This window comes from Lissotriton vulgaris, chromosome 8, assembly GCF_964263255.1.
Source record: "Lissotriton vulgaris chromosome 8, aLisVul1.2, whole genome shotgun sequence".
In the NCBI taxonomy this organism is placed as follows: domain Eukaryota; kingdom Metazoa; phylum Chordata; class Amphibia; order Caudata; family Salamandridae; genus Lissotriton; species Lissotriton vulgaris.
In genome coordinates, this window is record NC_141696.1 from 547,912,559 (window position 1) to 547,933,860 (window position 21,302).

General features: G+C 42.4%; 1 pseudogene; it reads right to left on the reverse strand.

Moving 5' to 3' along the window:
• Positions 1-14,574: 14,574 nt before the first annotated feature.
• On the reverse strand, positions 14,575-15,138 carry LOC147697695 (mortality factor 4-like protein 1 pseudogene; annotated as a pseudogene).
• Between the last annotated feature and the right edge of the window lie 6,164 nt (positions 15,139-21,302).

A 21,302-nucleotide genomic window follows, 5' to 3' on the forward strand; every position in this document is an offset into this window, starting at 1 on the left:
CTTATTGCAGAGGCTAAAGGCTCGATAAAGAAAGCGAAAAGAGTGGGAGAAAGAGGACAACCTTGCCTCGTTCCTCTTTGAACTGGGATTGACCCTACCATCGATTTATTAATTAGAATATGGGCTTTTGCACCCTGGTACAGGTTTTTAATTAAAGCAATAACTTGAGAAGGAATGCCAAATCGATATAAAATGAAAAAAAGAGTGTCCCAAACTACTAAATCAAAAGCTTTTTCTGCGTCTAAAAGAAGAACTAAAGCCGATATCTTACGTGTTTCAAAAAAGTCTAGTGCCTCAACTAAATAATGTGTGTTAGTGAGCAGCTGACGGCCAGTGATGAATCCGTTCTGGTCTGTATGAATTAACTGTGACGCAACCTTATTAAAATGAATAGAAAGCAATTTTGTAATGATTTTGTAGTCTGAGTTTAATAAGGTTATGGGCCTATAAGAGTTTGGGTCTTTTGCTTCTTTTCCTTTTTTCAAAAAACTGACCACTGTACCATCATAAAAGGATGTCGGGATCAATCCCCCCTGAAGCATCGAATTTACTAATAGGAGAAGTATTTCAGAAAGACAGCCAAAAAAAGTAATAAAAAATTCGGCCGGGAGTCCATCTGGACCGCAAGCTTTACCGTGTGGCAGATTTTTAACTACCAACTCCAAATCGTTAATAGAAAAAAAGGACGCCATTACTTCTTGATCCATACTGGAAAGAGAAGGAAGGGGATATTTATCTAGAAACTCAATTAAACTGACTTGATCCATAATGTGTGAGGAAGAATAGATATTCTCGTAATGGGACAACATAATTGCCCCTATTTCAGCATGATCTGAGGTATCTACTCCAGTGATTGGGGATTTTAAAGATCGAATCAGGTTAGCTGCGGCTTGTTCTTTTACTTGCCATGCCAAAAAATTTCCGGTGAAATTGCGGTGCTCATAAATTTTTTGAGCTTGCCTACAAAAGATTTCCTCACTTCTTGAAAAGTAGTGAGCACTCAGTTCACGTTTTGCAGCGTCTAATGAATTTTGTAACTCAGCAGAGGGATTATAATACTTATGATGAACTAAAGCCTGTATTTTTTGCTGTAGTTGATTTTTTGTATTTCGAAATATAGCTGCTTCCCTAGCATCCCTACTAATAACGATGCCCCGAATAAATGCTTTCAAAGTATCCCATATAATATGAACGGGGGCTGTCCCCATGTTTCATTTTAAAAATTCCTTGATCTCAGCCTGAACAGTCATAACCCAGGGTTCATCATACAGATAGGATTTGTTAAAGACCCAACGTTTCACCGCGCTAATCCTTTCATCTAGCGTGATTTCAAAGACAAGCATCGCATGATCGGAGAAACCATTATGCAAAAACTTATGATCCCGACTATGGAGTGTTGAGGAAATTAAAAAGAAATCTATACGAGAAAATGACTTGTGTCTCCCTGACCAACATGTATACTCCCTTTTATAAGGGTGAATTACTCGCCAACACTCAGCTAGATCAAAAGTCCTAATATTATTCAAGATGGTCTTATGAGATTTGGGTTTAGACTGCTTTTTCCCACCGAAGGTTGAATCAAGTTGTGGCTTCATCAATATATTAAAATCCCCTCCAATAACCAGATCTCCATCGATCATAAGAAGGGACTGAAACATTTCTTCATATATTGCAGGGCTATCATTAATGGGAGCATAAAAACTCACAAAGGTAATGGGTGAAAGTCTATTCTTGATTTTACATTTAGCCCAACACCAACGCCCCTGTTTATCTGCTTCAGTATGGATTATTTCTGCCTCTAGTTTCTTATTGAGAAAGAGTGCAACCCCCCGCTGTGACTCCACAAAGAAGGAGAACCCTCGATAGGCAGCCCAACCTTTAAGCATAGAAAATGTGTCTGCTTTAGAGATTGCGATATGAGTTTCTTGTATCATAATAACTGCAGGGTTTTCTGTCAAGAGCCATGCCTCTATTGCCCGCATTTTCTTCTTATTATTGAGGCCATTGACATTAAAGGAAATAATTTTCAAACCATGTTTAGACATAGTGCAGACATATATGACACGTAACGTAATTCTCACCCCTAATTTCCCCCGGCTTCTTAGAATCATCTGCTCTTTGATTGAAACGCATATTAATCAACAACCATATACAAAATAACAAAAGAATCTCCACCAAGAACACATTTTTAATTTTACACCCTCCCCCCCTCAGCCTGTGACACCCTACTAACTCTATCCTCTTCCCCCACGCTTGCCACAGCCACCCTTCCCTTATGGCTTCTTGTACTGAGTCAGTCATGAAAAAAATGGTTAGGAGCACACCCTTCTTATGTTTTTTCTTTGACCAAGAAGGCTCACATTGTTTCAGTAAGGGTCATAATAGTGGAACCCTCTACTTTCCGCAGGCAGGACATTTCTCCATTATCAGCTAAAACTTTCCATTAATAGCATTGCATCAGAAAAAGGTTTTGTGATTGGTAATCTGGGTTAATTCCGTTCCTTTTGATGCCTGCTTAAGTCTATTGTTGGACCTGGCGGGGTATCTCTCTTGAATTCTATTCCATTGTTTACATTTAGTGCAGCCTCCCACCGAGTGGCTGCACATGGTCTTTTATCAGCGTTCACCCCACCAGTGGTCAGCATACAGTATTATCGGGAATTCGACCTTTGTCCTCCCATGAATGATGTGCCCAGTATAAGACGTGCCACAGTCCCTCTGTACTCTATAGTTGAATTTATACAGAGCTTCATAACAGTGTTTCTACATAGCATGTTTTAGGAGTATAATATTGCCTTGTTGGTTTGTACGCTATATGTATTGCATGCAATTTCTGTTTTCTTTATGCTGAGTCTGGTTGCATAATTTTCTCACAGACGAGACTTGGCTCAAGATACAAATGTCTCGCCGAAAATGTACCCCATTCCGTTTATGGAAGAATGTGCCTAATTTCTTTTTTCTCGTTACTAATCTCTGTCCTGTGCCTATTGATCTCTTCTTCGAGCCTTTTTTCTTCTTCAACTATAAAACCCCTTCCCCTAATTTTCATACTCCGAGTGCCCTTACTATCAGGCATGTTGCAGTCACACCAAACTCCATAGAGGTATGTATGCTGGCCACTGGGTACTTGTCGAGAACCTTTACGCCTCACCACTTTGAAATATCGCCTCACCACTTTGAAATATCACCAGCCGCCACTGCCTGACTCTTATATCCCCTAACTAACTCTCACCCCTTCCCCCGTCTACTATCGCAACTCATGTCCTGTTTTTCACAAATCAACTCGGGGGAAGACTAATCTGCAACTTGCTTCCCCCGGGGACCATCCTTGACATGTAGGCCTGTTTGTTCGGATGATATGCACTATTTATATAACTTGGATATTTTTTAGGTTTTATATGATTGCTTTTAATGAATTATTGGCTCATACTGGGTGAGGCATTTTAATCTATGTTAATGTTTTACCTATGTGATACCTTTGTGCGCTTGTATTGTTTTTTCACCGGATAAAGGAATTATGACTAACATAAAAAAAAACTTGTGCCTCATTTCTGCAGTTTTACCATAGGGCATCGCCCCAGGCCTCGCTGTTGCACTGCACTACAGTAAATGAAAAGGGCAGTAATGCACTGTATCTATAAGATATGGCGTATTCCTTTCCTTTTCCCCTTGTCAGGGCACAATGGGCTGCCAACGCGGGCACCTTTGCACCATGGTGCAAGGGTGACTGCGTTGAGGGGATAATTGTTTTTGTGCAGGAAGGGGAACCTTCCTTCACAAAAACAATCACAAAAGGCTTTTTCCTTTTTCTATGTGTGCTGCAATATGCAGCACACATAGAAAAGGGAAAAAACTATCTCCCTGTTGTGCCTCCCTTATGCCTCCCTCGGGAGGCGTACTATTTTTGGCATTGCCTCAGATTTACGATTTCTCGTATATCTGGGGCAGTGTCAAAATGCCATGGATGTTGCCGGGAAAGCCCCCAGCAACACCCCTTACATGCCCCTTTAACGCAGAAAACTGCGTTAAAGGGGACAATATTTACAAGGCAGCATTAAGCAAATAAAAAGTTGCTTACTGCTGTCTTGTAAATATATACAGGCTTCTGCGCCATGGAACGTCACAAAAAGTGACATTCCGATGGCGCAAGAAGCCTCCTCATAAATGAGGTCCCTTGTTTCTAGCGCAAATGGATCAAAAGTTACAAACTTTGTGGTGACAAATGTTGCAGTGCAGTGGAAGGCCCTGTGTAAAAAGTTGACTGCTCGCCTTTTCATTCCTTTTCACTGTATTTTGAGGTTAAACTGGTAATAAAACCTATGCCCAGGCTGTATTAATATATGTAAACATGACAGACGTATGAAATAATACTATGAAAAAAAGTGCCACATTATGTCGCTTAGTTTGCCTTTTCTTGACACATAAGTTAGTCTACCCTGCCATATAATTCGGCTCTCCCCTGCCTCATAATTCCATTGCCCCTGGACATAACCAGAGTCCAGAGTTTGTGAAAGGAATTGCAAGTTCACATCAATGTGAATCATTAAGTATTTGATTTGGTGAGTTTATAATTTACAATTTTTCACTTTAAAATGTGTACCTTATACACATACCCACTGAATAAACCTGTGACTTTGTTGAATCACATTTTTATTCAGACCTTGATGATAGAGCATTGTACCTTTAAAAAAATGAAAATCACATATGTAAGTGCAGTTCTGTATAATCAAATCATGTTCTGAAAGAACTTTCTAGAACAGGTGCACCTATCTTTGGCAATAAGTATATGGGAATATAGCTGTAAACTAAGGTGAAAATGGATTGATTGAACAGGGCCATTGGAATTGTGTGGCAGTGGAAGACTAAATTAAGCAGCTGGGCTGATTAAATTAAGCTGCAAGAAATGGGAAATGATTCGGCATACTCCAGCAGATACTGTGCCGTATTATTATGTCATTTGTAATTCACATTAATACTGTCTTGGGAGAGGAGTTGGCCTAATGCTTAGGGCAGTCGACCTCGAATTTGGGGAACTGGGGGGCATATTATCAAGACAGGCGATAAAATTATCACCGCTTTAGCGGCAGAAAACTGCCACTTAAGCGGCGATAATGCGCTTGATAATTTGCTCAATGGAATTCCAATTGAAGCTCATGTTAGATGTCCTTCACATTTAACATGGGCTTCAAGTGGAATTCCATAGAGCATATTATCAAGCCAATTATCTCCGCTTTAGCGGCAGTTTTCTGCCACTAAAGCGGCGATAATTGTGTCGCCTACCTTGATAATATGCCCCTGGGTTCGAGTCTTGGCAATGACGCTGAACATCCTGTGATTCTGGGCAAATCACTTAGAGGCATATTATCAAGAACAGACGATAAAATTATTGCTGCTTTATCGGCAGGAAACTGCCGCTAAAGCGGCGATAATGGGCTTGATAATATGCCCTTGTGAATTCCCATAGCAGCACAGGTTAACACCAGAACCTGGGCTGCTATGGGAAAACACAAGGACATATTATCAAGCCGTTTATCGCCGCTTTAGCAGCAGTTTCCTGCCGATAAAGCGGCGATAATTTTATCGCCTGTTCTTGATAATATGCCCCCAGATCTCCCTGTGCCTAACAAAAATTAATGTGTCCTCATGTAATGCAACTGGTGCTATGAAAAGCGCTCTGATACCCGATTCGGGTCAAGTTTGCGCTATATAAAACTCTGTAAAATAAAAACAATATAAAAAAGGTTTTAATTCATTAGCAACCTGAATACATCCATCAACAAATGAAAGTGATCTGTAAAATTTTAAGAAGTGTCTACCACTGCACAATGATATGTGCTGTACTTTTTTGTAATTTATTATCTGTTTGAGCTAGAAATGTGTCTAAATCTGCAAATTTTGTAGCATATACTGGGTTATGTGGCAAGTGCAGTAAATCCATAATTATGCGGAAAACACTGCTGTCACAGAAATGCATGATTAGATTATCCCTGAATATAGAACGTGCTTACTGTTAATGTAGGCACTATGAAGCTATAACAAAAACCAGTAAGATGTTATATTGTTCACATTTCATAGAGGAGCCTGAAAGTTAGTACTTGCGATGCAGCGAAGAAGCCTCTGACTGTGGCTCCCTGCGGCATGGCCACTTTGCTAGGAAACATCCGTCACTAAAGTACTCATTGATACTAGGTTTTGGCAAAATCAGCAACAGAAAACGTTGCTGCATGCATTGGTGACATTTTTAAACCCACCCTGTGATGTCTTTGACACAAACCAACTGAAAGAACGTTTTCCAATTCTGTGCGGAGTCAGATGGAACAAAATAGTACCTGGTCACGAGGTGTTGTCAACAAACAGGATGTTGCATAACTAACCTTGTGTGCTCGCCCCTGTGAAATCAAGAGACAGGTGAGCTGCGCCTCCGAGGTAGACGGTGGGGCCTACGGGCTGTGGACGGGGGCCAATGGGCAACTCGAGCTGCCTTGCCCTAATGCAGTGTCAGGAGCTGAGGGCGAAGATCCTGCCGCTTGGCGCGCTCACATGTGATGCGGTCCTTGCTGGCGCAGGGCCCCGACAGGAGGAAAGGGGGGCCTGCATTACAGGCAAAGGAGTGACAGGCAGAACAACAGAGGAGTTAGCTTGCACGTGAGCACTAGACACTGCAGCCGGCATGTTACAAAGTGACGCACTATGCAACAACGATTATGAGTGGCGGTCCCTCTTGAACCATTCGAGCAATACATATATGTTCACTCAGGAAAGCAACTGCAGTCTAAAATCAACACCTACTAATTCACTGGCCCACTGGCACCTTCAGATGACCTCCAGAATTGAATGCCACAAGATTACCCAGAAGCTACAATAGCAGATGTCAATAGTGCTAAAGATAATCAGCATTCCCACCTAGATGATGTACTACACCAAGGTCCTTTAACTAAAAAGTAGATATTCAGGGCAGTGTGGAGCACCTTAGGCAGTCGAAATTTCAGGGGCCCCCTCACATATTATCTCCTAATACGTTTTTAATTTTACCAATAAACAATTTTAATGAACCAATTTTATTACGCACAACTAACTAACAATTAGTAATGTTATTAAACAAAAAATATATATATTTAATTTTAATTAACCAACAAAGCTTCAAATATTGAATTTCCTAAATTTTTACATGGAACCGTGGGCACACATAGTGGTGTCTGGTTGTGGTTCAAGATGGAGGTTAATATATATCAAAGTTGTAACTAGATGGGCACTGTGACAGATTGCATGAAATATGCACAGATTGGTGGTCAAAAAGCAGATATGTAAACAATTAGAATAGTAATATAGAATGAAGAGGTGCTAAATATTTATACGAAGAGGGTGTGAGAGAGCACATATCTGCATAAACAAAATGTGCATCTGGCTCCCCTACAGGAAACACAAATTATCCCTGAAGAAGCCAGTATGGTGAGAAGAAAGTGGAGAGGTTGCTTAACAATTCTAGTTATAGCTCACATGCGCGTGCAATGGGACTGTGGGTGGGCTTGAACCTACTACCATTTGCAGAAGGCAGTATCCATCAGGATGTAGAAGAAAGGTATGTGATGCTGAGTGGTAAACTAAATGTCAGGGAATTAACAATAGTTGGCATATATGCCCCAAATGTAGATGTCAATACGTTTTTGTGAACCTATAGTATATAGTGATGCCCTCTTAAGATTCAGCTGTAACTTGAGTGGGAGGGACTTTAATTTTGTCCTAGATGGGTTAGTTGACCGATCACAGCCATCTCTTGCATACAGATAAGATGTCATGCTTATTCCATAAGATGATGAACCACATAAACCTTACAGAGATAAGGAGAGCACATAACCCTAATAAAGTGAGTGCACACAATATGCACAACCTCATAACGCATAATCCAGTTTAACTTTGTACTGATTGATAATACACATGCACAGTACCTGGCATTGTCATGTTATATGGGTAAGATGCTGTCAGACCACTCCTCTATAGGATTTGAATATAATATAAATGGCTGCAGGGCTAGAATACCTTCCTGGAGATTGCCAGTTTTGACTCTGATTAAGGTGACATTTCACAAATCCATGGGCACAGCTACTGAAAGTTATTTTACATCAAAAGAGAACACAGCTAGTGATTCAGGCATGACATTGGATGCCTAGAAAGTTGTGATAAGAGGTATCTCAGTCTCTCAGGCCACCATGATGCCTCTTATAATGTCATCAAACAATTATACACTACCATACTAACTAAAGAGGGAACTATCCAGGTTACAGAATGCAGCCATGGAGAATACACTTGATGTGGGTCACTTAGATGTTCTCTGCTCTGAGATAATGTAAAAAGTTACAGAGAAGGAATTACTCCAGAATGAATTGTTTCATCTAGTCCTTTATAGAGAGGGAAACCAAGCTGGAAAACTACTGTCCTGGCTCCTGAAACACGTCCAGGTGTCCACATGCATCACTTCCATTAGCAACATATAGGGAAACCCCATCTACACCTTCTACAAACAGCTATTTATAACTTTCAAACAATAGTCCATCTGAAGAGACGTCCATCTCTCCCTATTTTCTCCATTGCTCTTTGCTCTGGCGATTGAGCCTCTCGCATGCCAACTTCGATACGCCATGGACGGTAAACATCCTTTACAACGCAACTTTTACCACGCAGTGCCTTTACGACGCAACTTTTACAACGCAAACCATTACAACGCATTGCACTGGGGGGCGCTCTAGGATAGGGAATAGGTTTAATTTACTATCCAACACCTTCCCTACTATCCACGGGGACTGGAGTTGGAACAGTAAATTAAACTATTCACTATCCAGCGCCCCAAAGCACTATGCGTTGTAAAGGCATGCATTGTAAAAACCGCGTTGTAAAGGCATGCGTGGTAAAAGCATGCGTTGTAACGTCATTCATCCGCCATGGACAGCTGGACGATAAAAATAGTGGCCGCACATATTTGGTGTCCCTTTATACAGATGACCTAATGTAACTAAGAAAACTGGCAGGGGCAATAACACTCCTACTGGCAAAACATAATAAATTCGGCGGAGAGTTCAGCCTCTGAATAAATAAACAAAAGTCACTAATATACACAATAGCCTGGCTGTCTACAATGCCAATACAGAATTTACTGATGCTGGACATGCCCTGGGAACTAGATATGTTTAGATACCTTGGTATAATGGTAACAAACGCTGAATCCACATGGCATGCTTTGAACACCCTAAAAGTGATTGGGGGCTGCTAGAGTCACTGGACTGCTTGGTGTCTATTCCCCAGTTCATTGCAGGTTGAATAGCAATTACAAAAATATTACTGCTATCTAAATGTCTGTACTTGTTCCACTGCAGTTTACACATTATCCAAAGGCTGTATATTAGGCAATGTTGAACACTTTAGTGTGGGGTAAAAAACACAGTAGGGTCTTGATGCACATCTTAACATACACATATGAAGATGGTGGGCTCAGAGTTCCGGAAATGGAAGCATACTTTTGGGTATTCCAACTACAGTTTATAGCTAGCTGGTTTGGACAAGGAACTTGATAGAGAGTTGATGAAAGGTTTACTAGATGGGAATGAAATGATAATGTGCCTCTACTCTGGGTCTGGGACACCAACTGAGATACCTCCACTAGTCAAAGACTTGAAAGTAGTGTGTAAAATATTCAATGTGAGATGGGTTAGCCATATGCCATGCCCTTCTGGCTTGCCGATATGGCATTTGCCAGAGTTCAAACAGCTGGAACATAGCATGGACATGGAAAATGGATGAGTGGTGGATGTGCAACAATGGGAGGCACATGGGAATCTCTCTAGATGTGGTAATGGACCTCTTCCAGGTGGATGTGGGGCAGTTCCTACAATATCATGCCATGAGCAATCCAATCCATCAAATATGGGGAGATACGCAGAACATGTCAAAGGCGTCCTCCATCTTGTGTCTCCTGGTATCAGCAGGTCAGGTATGCGGCATCATAAGATTTGATACTGCACCAAGAGAAGGCCAAAGTTAACAACAGCTGAGAACACATTCACAGTGGAAATCAGATTGTGGACAGATTTCACGGCTGTCCAGTGGGGAGTTGCTCTTGCGCTGTCTAGTATTCTAAGGTTCGGTATCCTCACTTTAATTTTGTGCACAGAACCTATATAAGGCCTGCTACACTACAGAAAATTGACCCTTCAAGGAGCATGTCCTGTTCCAGATTTGATGAGCTTGAGACCACATATCTGCATTTGGTACGGACAATTCCAGTGAACCCATAGATCTGCTTGCTTATTAGGCATGAATGCCATGAGCTTGAAACACAAGCTTAAGAAAAGTTAGTACAATTCACCTTGCTTTTAGATAAGACTATAACAATCAAATTAGAATGAAACTTACTAGAACAGATGAAAAACTTCAGGAGGAGCTGAATATATACTGTTACAACACTGATTTTCACTTGAAAGACCTAATTTAACCTAAGCCTAAAATAGAGCATCAGTGCCCCCCACACACAATTACGAAAGCAGCTGGTGTCTGTAATTTCAGATACTGGAAAGGGGGGCCCTAAGCAATATTCTAGAAATGGGGAATAACCAAAGGAATCAGTGTTAGTACAACTCATTCCTGGGGTAAATCCCAATTCTCATCAAGCTTTCCACAAGGACTTTTCACCTGCTTTCCTCTGATAAAATGTATGGATTGGATAAACTGGGAGTCCGGGGCTGTAGTATCTTTTGTAATACCTGATTCAACCAATAAATCCCATAAACAGCCAAGCTAGGAATTATGGACTACTCAGAATGAGGGCCTCGGTGTATTTGCATCACCCTCTTATGAGTAAACCTATAGGGTCTCATTTATGAAAACAGTTTTCACTGCGTCCTCCTTGTGACAAGATGGATGTGCTGTATTTAATGTATAGCACTCCTTGGTGCAAGGAATGACAGATACGTCAAGAGTACTGACTTATCTGTCGGTGTAAAAGTCATGCATTGCTGGAGTTGTGTCACAAGCATGATGGCAGGTGAAAGGTTTTGACGCAGTGGTATCCTAGAAGAATCACACTAAAATCTCATAGATTTCACTGCAACACTTCTGAGACCCCTTTTCACATGGGAACGCCCACCCTACACACATTATAACTGACACAGGCGCAGTGTGGCGCAGGGCAGTACAAGGTGACGCATCTGCCTAGATGCGTCACTTTGTAAATATGGCGCAACATGGTGGATTATTTACGCCGGTGGGAGCGTAGAAGTGTTGCAAGCCTTCATAAATAATGCCTCGTGTGTAAAAAAGAAAGTTTCCTCTTTCCAATAAAGTAGTTCCATAAATGTTATTCTACTTATTGATATATTGCTAGGTGGATTTCAGAAAACTGGAAAAGGAGAACTGGATTAGGAGTTTGTCTTTGAAATGTTCACAAAAGTTGCATATTTCTCCATTCACCATAGTAGCTTTTTCCTATTTTCGTACATAGTTTTATACAGAGTGCACTTGACAGTGAAATGCTTTTCATAGTTTCACACACAAGGGTCAAGCTATCGCATATTACACTTAGTACAGGTGATGCCTTCCTATTGTGGACATTTTAGGCAGGTAAACCTTACCATTCTTCTCTTTAGTTAACACATTTTATGACAGAAATTAATATTTTTAACTTGTGCTTCGCACCACCCCACCCCCTGTCTAAGGTACCGAATTTTGGGGTGGTAGCATCAGAAATTAGAAGTATCTCTCCCCCTCAAACTATAACTGTCTCTCCATGTAATCATCTCAAACATCCTTCAGAGTTCTGTGGAAAAAGCACCTATTTTTCCACATCAGGATTATTCTGAAGATGCAACCACCTCTTCACAAATCTCAGAAATTGTGTGCGCGCCCACTTACAAAATGAGGGTGTAAATACGATTGAGCGCCCCCAATCTCCCCGAGCATCTATTCTCAAACTCGTGTGTATGGGAAAGCCAGCTCTGATGCCTACTGACAGCCAGGGAAGATTTAACAGAGCAAATCGTGAAAAAGTCTTCTTGAGTTTGAACACTTGCGACCTGGCGTCATTTTTCATTTAACACGCATATGACATGCTTTGTTCAAAATAAATGTTTCTTTAGCAGGGCTGTCTACAGTGCTCTTAAATGTAAATCAGAATGACAGGAAAAGATCTTCCATTCTATGTAAAGATCATACAAAATAAAGAATTTCTTCCCAGAATTGTATATTGAGGTGGTGATAATATATCTTTTTTCTTGCAAAGCAGAACAATCGTGCATTATTAAGCAAGTCACACTTGTAACAAAAAACAGCACAATAAAAAAGCACAGTCAAATTTCTGTCCAAGTACATTCCTAAATCCGCGTTGTAAAGGTACATATTCGCCTGGCACCCACTGGCAAACTATTTCTGAATTACTGTAAAGATACAGTTGTAAGTCATTTAACTCAGCTTCTACAAGGGTGTCCCGGTGATAAGGCAGACGAGACGGCTTAAGGAGTCCAACACCAGCCTACAGTTTGAACAAATGTGTTTTCAGTTGCTTTCAGCATATGTTCTTCTTAGCGATGCAGCTGAGTGAAAGAGGGAGCTCGTTCCAGTCCTTGGCTGCTAAAACTGAGCAGGCGGAACTGCTGCACTTCTTTCTTTTGGTGTAGGGAATGGTGAGTAACCGAGTGGACTGTAAATGCAAAGGTCCATTTGGATAGTATTCAAAGATTCTATTGGATAGATATTTGGGAGCAGTTTTGTAAATGACTAAGGGGCAGATTTACGAGCCCCGAGCGCCACATTTGCGCCGCCATTGTGTCAATTCTGTGACGCAGCGGCGGCGTAAACCATGCGCCACATTGCGCCCTATTTACAATGTGACGCATCTAGGGAGATGTGTCACGTTGTAAAGCCCTACGCCACATGAAGCTTGCGTCAGGTTTCATGTGGGCGTTCCAGCGCAGGGGAGGGGGCGTTCCGTCGCAGGAACGCCTCGGAAAAGTGCCTGAGTGAAATCTACAAGATATCACTTAGTGAATGGTGAAAGACTGAATGATGGATGAAAGAATTAATAGATGACAGAATGTAAATATGGAATGGTGGATATCAGGGGTTTGATGGAAGGATGAATGGCTAGATCATTGGATGAGGGAGCTCTTCTGGGGAGGGTTGTGATGACTTACTTTGCTTTCTTGGTGCCATAAGAGCTTTAGTTCAAAGTGGGAGGTGTTTACATTTCATTTTCTGGCAACTCCTTTGCCTATGTGTTAGTATTCTGTATTTGCTGTGTGCTTATGTGTGGGATCTATACATCATGCATATGACATTTTGAGTGACACCCAACTGCCACTTGAATGGTTACACTAGTAATTGTAAAATTTTGCATGCTTTGTTTTAGGTGTAAGCTTTTAGGGAGAGCCTCATAGTGCCATGAGCTGTGCTTGACATGTATATAGTACTAGCAGCCCGCCCCAGCGTTGCCTGGGGCAGAAGGGGGCTGGGGGCAGCATTTCAGGCTTGCGTGCACTCCCGCCCCGGCCCCCGCCCGCCACGACATTGTCTGTGTCCCGGAAAATGTCGTGGCAGGCGGGGGCCGGGGCGGGAGTGCACGCAAGCCTGAAATGCTGCCCCCAGACCCCGAGCCTTACCGCAGTTGTTCCGGCCCAACCTCCCGCACCGGCTCCCTCCCGTCCCGTGTCCCAGAGCCTTACCTGAGCCGCCGCTCCTTCCCGAGCTCCTCACTTCACCGCCGCTCCTCCTCGCAAGCCTGAAATGCTGCCCCCAGACCCTGAGCCTTACTGCAGTTGTTCCGGGCCAACCTCCCGCACCGGCTCCCTCCCGTTCCGTGTCCCAGAGCCTTACCTGAGCCGCCGCTCCTCCCCGAGCTCCTCACTTCACCGCCGCTCCTCCTCGTCATCACGTACATTGCGGCCAGCGCTACGTCGTGGCCGTCAGCGTTGCGGCCGGCGCTACTTTCAGGGCACTACTTTTTTTTTAAGTTATATTTTTAAATTTACGTTTTTTTTTATTTTCTATAGCCTATGTCCATCTGCACACCCTGAGGATTACAACAATGTATTGGGTGTGTGGATTGGCGCTGTGGTTCCCGAGTTTACCTTGCCAAAAGGTTTGTGTTCTCTCTTTATAATAGTAGTATAGATTTGTAGCAATAGGCAAGGTGTCAAAAATAAACTATGCAATAGTGTATTGACAGTACATTCTTGAAGAAAGCCAGGGGCGTAGCTAGAGCTTGTGACGCCCGGGGCTATCCCTCAGATTGCCGCCCCTTGAGGAGGGGGGGTGCTGGGGAAAAAGGCCGGTGAGCACTTGAAAGATGTCCGAGAGACACGTAGTATTGCTGCTAATAGTTACCTCGATCATGCGAGTTACATGCACATACATGAGGTATTTCAATTTTTGCCCCTGAGAAAGTGTGACTTCTAGACATTGAAATGTCACTCATAATTACAATGAAATTCTGAAAGTGCCAAACATAGCAATCTGACACCTTGGCAGCTATCATGGATGAGCCACAGACTCAGCCACCCACCCCTCTGAATCTGCTGCTGCTCTCCTCTTACCTCACTCGCTCCAAGCAGGTTCTATGCAGGCAGGGGTGGTTCCAGGAGATGCAACTTCATAGTCACTGGTGTTGAACAATACTAGTGCATTCTTTGCAAGGTACTTCAGAAAAGCATGCAAATAGTTCAATAATATAGCCAGACTCTTCTCATCCAGAGGTCTGTAGGCAAGCATTGCACCAATACGGACAAACAGTCTTAAAAAGTGAGGCGCTCCATAGACGTGTGACATCTGTGCATCTGGATGATCAGCCAGAATTTCTGCATACTGTGACCTCTCAAACTTGTACAGCAGCTGTGTGCTGAGCATCACGTTAAAGTATTCCTTAATTCCAGCAACCATTTTGTTCACTGCATACTCCTTGTTATCTGTGTTGCCTCGCGATTTCTTGTAATTTACATAATCCTCCAAAATGGCAGCAACACTTTTTTTAGCAGGGAGATAGAAGAGCTGCTTTTTCCTAGTTATCATTTCCCAGTCATCAAACAGCCACGGTTTGAGCTCCTCTTGAATCTTTACTTTCACTTCAACTCTGTTTATAAACGTTTCCTCATTTGTGCTCATATGTCTGTGTGCATGCGTGCACAAAGGTCTGTGTGTACATGGGTGCATATGACTGTATGTACATCTGTGTGTACTTGTGTGCACAGGTCTGTGTGTAAGTGTGTGCATATGTCTATGTGCATGTGTGCGTACAGGTCTCTGTGCATGTGTGCGCACAGGTCTGTGTGTAAGTGTGTGCACAGGTTACTGTGTATGTGTACTCATATGTCTGTGTGCATGTATGCGCACAGGTGTGTGTGTACATGGGTACATATATCTGTGTGTACATGTGTGCATATGACTGTATGCACATCTGTGTGTACTTGTGTGCACAGCTCTGTGTGTAAGTGTGCATATGTCTAGGTGTAGTTGTGTGCACAGGTCTCGGTGTAAGTGTGCGCATATGTCTATGTGTACGTGTGCGCAAAGGTCTGTGAGTATGTGTGCGCACAGGTCTACGTGTAAGTGTGCTCATATATCTGAATGTATGTGTGTTCGCTGGTCTATGTGTACTTGTGTGCTGAGAGCATTTAGCTCTCTGTGACATGCCTCTCTTTACAATTGGGCCTGGAAGGTAAACCCAAGCCGCAGCACATCCTGGTCGCTGACATTTCTGTCCCCTCTCGGGTCACCCCCGGCTGAGTGATGAATAAATCATTCCCAGGCCTGCAGTGCTTAAGAATGGCTGGAGAGGTCGAGGGCGCGTGTGAAGGAAGCAGAATCCCTTGCTATGATAGGATCTATTAGTCGTACTACTTTGGGTTGTCTATTTATATACACGTTTGATTATTGCCTCTCTTTTTAGTTTAAAATGTTTCTAAGGTATGGCTAATGAGCAGCTGGCCTTTAGGGGTGGGCATTTGGGTTATATTGTTACAGTGACTTCTCCGCGTGGTGCGGCATTGGGTCCCCTGGCTGCCATAGTATGTATGTTTTGTAGTTTCCACTTTACAACTGCCCTTTCTCAAGCTTCTCTTCATGCGTTCCTTGTGGAAACTGGTAAAAATACTCACCTACACACAAGCTGGCTGATTTTGAGATCCTGGGTAGAATATCCCGATAGGGCTTCTGTAAAACCTACATGTTGCCAATGGCTTCAGTGAGGTGTTTTTTTTATTAATAACTGTATCAGATGTGTCTTTGCATTTCGTTTGTATTGGGCAAAAAGAGCACGCCCGCTGCTTGGTGCACAGTGGCAGGCAGTGTATGTCACAGTTCATTGTCATCTTTTAATGACGCCGCTGCTGCTTTCAGCTCTGGACCAATCCTCAGCATTACAGCAGAATTGTGCATAATCTATGAGGCAGACCCGACAAAGCATGCTGCATGAGTCGTTTGACAATGAAGCCTATGCGTGTCTTGGTTCTGCAGGTGACAAGGAGAAAAGCTCCAGGGGGTTCTGTTTCCCTTTCAGTTCTGTTTTTTTTTGCATAGCTTTAAAGTTGACAGTCGGACTTGTCAAATTCTGGAGAACCAGGAAATTTAGCGGTCACGGTGTGTCCAGTATCACACAGTTAACCAAGTGTAGAAGCCTGGACTAATTAACTAATTTCCGGACTTAGCTGCTAGGCGACACCTCTGTCATTTCATCGGCCTGGATTATTTCAGTGGTTTGCGGCCGCAACGGGACTCCAGTGCCTCGGCCGCCTCAAAAATAGTGCCGCCTGGGGCGGACCGCCCCCCTCGCCCCCCCCTAGCTACGCCACTGAAGAAAGCTGCAGGGAAAAGCACCTTTTTGACTTCCGTCAGCTAGTGCAACTCTCTGCGAAGCCCCCATAAGCAAAGTCAGATTCCATATTTTAAGTTCCACTTGCTGAAACAGCCATAATGCGTTTCCTATAGTGATTTTTTCACAGCAATTCTCCCTTTAGTTCACCTATGTGTGCCGCTTTACATCTCACAAAAGCACTCAGATGTGAAATGCTAGTAACAAAGTCTATCTGAGCAGATTTCCAGACCATTTCTCTCACCAAACATGCCTTCTCAGGACCATGAGTTGTAAACAAAATATCAGACTGGACAACCCAGTGCAGTAACCATATAAATAGATTATTATCATATGAAATACCACAAAAAGCAACGCACAGTTGCCCACAGCTGCACGTATACCGAAAATCGAATGTCTCAACTTAATCTAAAACTTATTTTGACTTGTACTTAAGTGGTTGTCTATTTACATACTTTTATGCTATTGCACCACTTCCTCTGATATGTCCTGAATTTTGACCTTCTGTCCTGAATTTTTGTCCTGAATTTTGACCCGCTGTCCTGAATTTTTACACTCGCCGTCTTGAATTTGCACCCATGCCAGTTGGTCACCTATTGACAGGAAGAGGCAGGGTAGGGCCACCTTGTTACATCTGGTGCCAGGATTAGCTTCTGACTTGGGTAAGAAGCTTAAATTTCTCCTCCTAAACTTCGAGGAAACTCCTATGTGTCCTTTGTAACCAACTAATAAGGAACATACTTGGCTAATGACAATTGCCCTGAAAGACTGAAAAACTGAAAGAGTTGAGGCTAGGTCCTCGGACAAGTACCAAATTGTGTGGTCATTAAGGTTGGGGTCAAATCCTTATTAACTTGCGCCAATCAGCATACCCTAAGTGCAATTTAGGATAGCTGCACGTAAAGTTTTCTAATCGTTTTCTTGTACTTAACAATAAAAAGATATAGAAGATTCCCCTAAGAACAGATATGGGCGTATCACTGGGAAAGGGATGTTTAGATGAACCTACACAACTTGTCAAAATGGGAAGGCGAAAGGCCACAGAGGGGTTAGTAAAAGGCAAATCTTCAAAATAAGAAAGAGTGCAGTAGAAAATTGTTCTATAGATGAAATTGATAACTTGATCGAAGAGGTCGAATCAATGTTAAATAGTAAATGCAAAACGATTAGCAAGAAAAAAGAGAAAATCACTGCCTTTTACAAGAAACGCTTAACAAATTACCAGGAAGAGAATTCCATCACAAAGGGGCATACAAAGGTCATAATTGACACCAGCCCTATAGTTCAGATATTCTCCCCCTACAAGAAGAGAATAATGTCCAGAGCCATCATGCACTTGAGATAAATAAACCTGAGAAAGGCCCCTGATATCGGTTGAGTGCTGAATTAGGTTCTCCATTTTAGCCTCAGCACAGGGGACTGATATAGAGATTGTTGATTTACCCCCAATATGTCCCAAGGCAAACATGCAATCACAACACATTGACCATACCTACGGAACACTTGTGGAACTGCATGACTCTTCAAAGTACCTGTAACGGTGGCCAATAGCCTTTTAACTAATTGAAACCCGCAACTGATAGACGCCCTTTTATCCACAGTAGAGGCACTAACCAAAGAGGTCGCTAACCTAAAGGCAATCCTAGGTAACTTAACTAGTTGCAATGATACTGCTAGGTTGGTTGAATTCTGTTCCAGTTGTGAGAAGAACCAGTCTGCTCCCCATACCCAAAAATTAAACAAACTGAGACTTTATGACTCAAATAACCCAGGGGGAAAATTGGAAGAACAAAGAGGTGGTAAACAACTAGAAGGCTCTAAATTAGTTCTACCACGTAAGACCAATGGGGATGAACATGGATGGGAAAATAGATCATCTCGCACTCTTGGAGGAGCTAGATCAAAGAGTGCGACCACATGGAGAACGGGAGGACAGAGGGACACTAGCCATAGAAATGCACAAAGTAACAGCAATGGAGGGGGAGTTGCAAATTGGCACAGTATGGGCAGGGCCAAAGGAGCAAGGAAGGAGGATTATCAAGCCGGACCCCACTCGAGCGATGTATTTAGTAGCCAGGGCAAATACAGGTAGACCAATACCACATATAGGAAAATTGGTTGGAGAATGCATATGACTAATATTCCAAAGCTTAGCCTCTCCTCATATAGAGAGGATGAAGAGTCATCGAAGCATAAAGTCATACATTGGATCCGATATAAGTGCGATTGCTTATCAGTAAGACACTCAGACCTATTGGAGGTGGAGCGCTTATCGAGCAAAAATTCATCCCACGATACTATACTACTCACACTTAGAACAAAAGACATAGCTGATGGGCTAATTGCACTTAATTTGAGAATAGGACCACATCATTGCAGCCCTGTGAGATTTAGATCCTATTACCCCGGTGAAATACTAAAAGGGGACCAGCATAACTATGTCAGTCGTAGACGACCTTCTAACTCTGATGAATCATACAAAAACTTGGAGGCAGTTGATTGACAGCCAATGCTGCCTCTTACAACCAACCTAAGTGAGGGATCCTCTACCTCTAATAATATTAACCCAATATTATCCCTCTTATTATCACACATTTAGACATGGAAGAAAGAGGGACTGACTTCGATCAAGGTAGCATCCAGTTGCTGAGAGAATTAATACAGCCTTCTCAACTACGATTGGTATCCTGGAATATAGGAGCTGGCCTGAAATATTATTGATATATCAAAAGACGGAGAATGTCAGGAGTATATTAACTCTAGTGAAATCTGCCTGCAACCAGAAACTTGGCCACTTGTAACTCCACATAAACGTGGGTACAAAACATTTAGTACATTTGCGACACCTTCTGTTAGAGGTAGAACTTCTGGTGGCCTTGTCACATGGATTAAAATCACTCTACATGTAGAAAAGTCAAGGATGGATAGTGACTCAGAAGACATACTTGGGATAAAGGAATTAACCAAAGATAAGACCAAAATATATATGCTAAACATCTATAATAGACCAAGTCCCTCTAGCAAGGAATCCCAAGTGATAGAGCTGATTGAAATTTTTTTAAGTACAATTGATCCAAGGGCTACGGTAATTATTGGTGGTGATTTAAATAGAAAATTTGAACTGATAGTAAGTCTAGGTAATATCTTTGAAGATGAGGATATGGCAAATAACATACCCTTGTTAGAGGTTGGTTCTGCATTACCTTGCATAGTAGCCACCTCACAGTTCATTCAACTAGTTGCTGGGTAGTGATTAAGGGCCTGCAATGGCAGGTTACCATCTGACAGACCGAGTGCTCCCACATTTATCAGGGGGTCTACTAAGAATAGTACTGGTATCAGTTAATTCCTGGTCCAGAATGTATGATATCTATATTGAAGCTAGAGACGACAGCAATCACCTCCTGTTATGCGTAGCAATAGCAGGCACTCTCTTTAAACTCTTGAGCAGGAGAACTAATGATAACGATCCATTCCAAACACAACCCATAATCAGAAATAATCGAAGATCTTTGAAATGGCCATCAATAGTGGGCAAAGTCAAGACCATGACTAAAATATAGAGCATCTTTTCAGAAGTCATTCTTCCTTATATTGAATTGCCCTCTGTAGAAATTCCCATAGTGAATATACACCAAATCATTATAGAGAAACTAAAATTGATCATTACAAAAGCACCCAGAGATAATGAGGCAGGGAAAGCAGAGATCACTACTTCTTCCAACCAGTGGTACAATAGTGAATGCCGCAAAGAAAAGACAGAGCTGCTATCGGCAGCAAAACCTAATAATATCAAGGTACTGAGAGATAAAAGGACAAGGTATCAAAGGCTATTAACCCAAACCAAGAGAGATTGAGATGTTAGCATATGGTCCGAGTTGATTTTAGCAGCAAAAAGTAAGGTCCATGTGCACTTTTGGAGCCTAATAGCCAAAGGAAATAAAACAGGGAGAAGCAGCTTACATCTTTTTCTGGATCCAAGCACTTGGGTGAATCATTTTATGAAGCTTTATGCTGAGGTCATCAGTGAAACAACTGTATCTAGTAAACACAATAGAGACCGTTTCCAGCTTCAGACCAAAATAGAGTGAGATGCCTAGTACAGTGGGGCATCTCACAAAAAGTGATAGACTGGCATCACACACCACCAGGTGTCATGCTTCATCATCTGCCAGTCCTCGCCCTCCAAAAACCGCGCTTGGTGGAGGATGGGCATACACCTGAAGACAGGGATGCACTTCTAAGTGAGTGGGGGCCCAAGGTGAAAGAAAGTGAATATTAAAAAGCCATCACAGTACATCCATAGACCTTTTATTCAGAAGGTGGACTGTGTGGGGTTAAAATGAAAAGTGTGGTGAATAAGGATCCTATCATCCCATCACCACTGTGTAATTTTTTATATAAAAGGATCAACATGTTTCTGTCATTCGTCCTTATGGGTACATGGCATTCGTCAGGA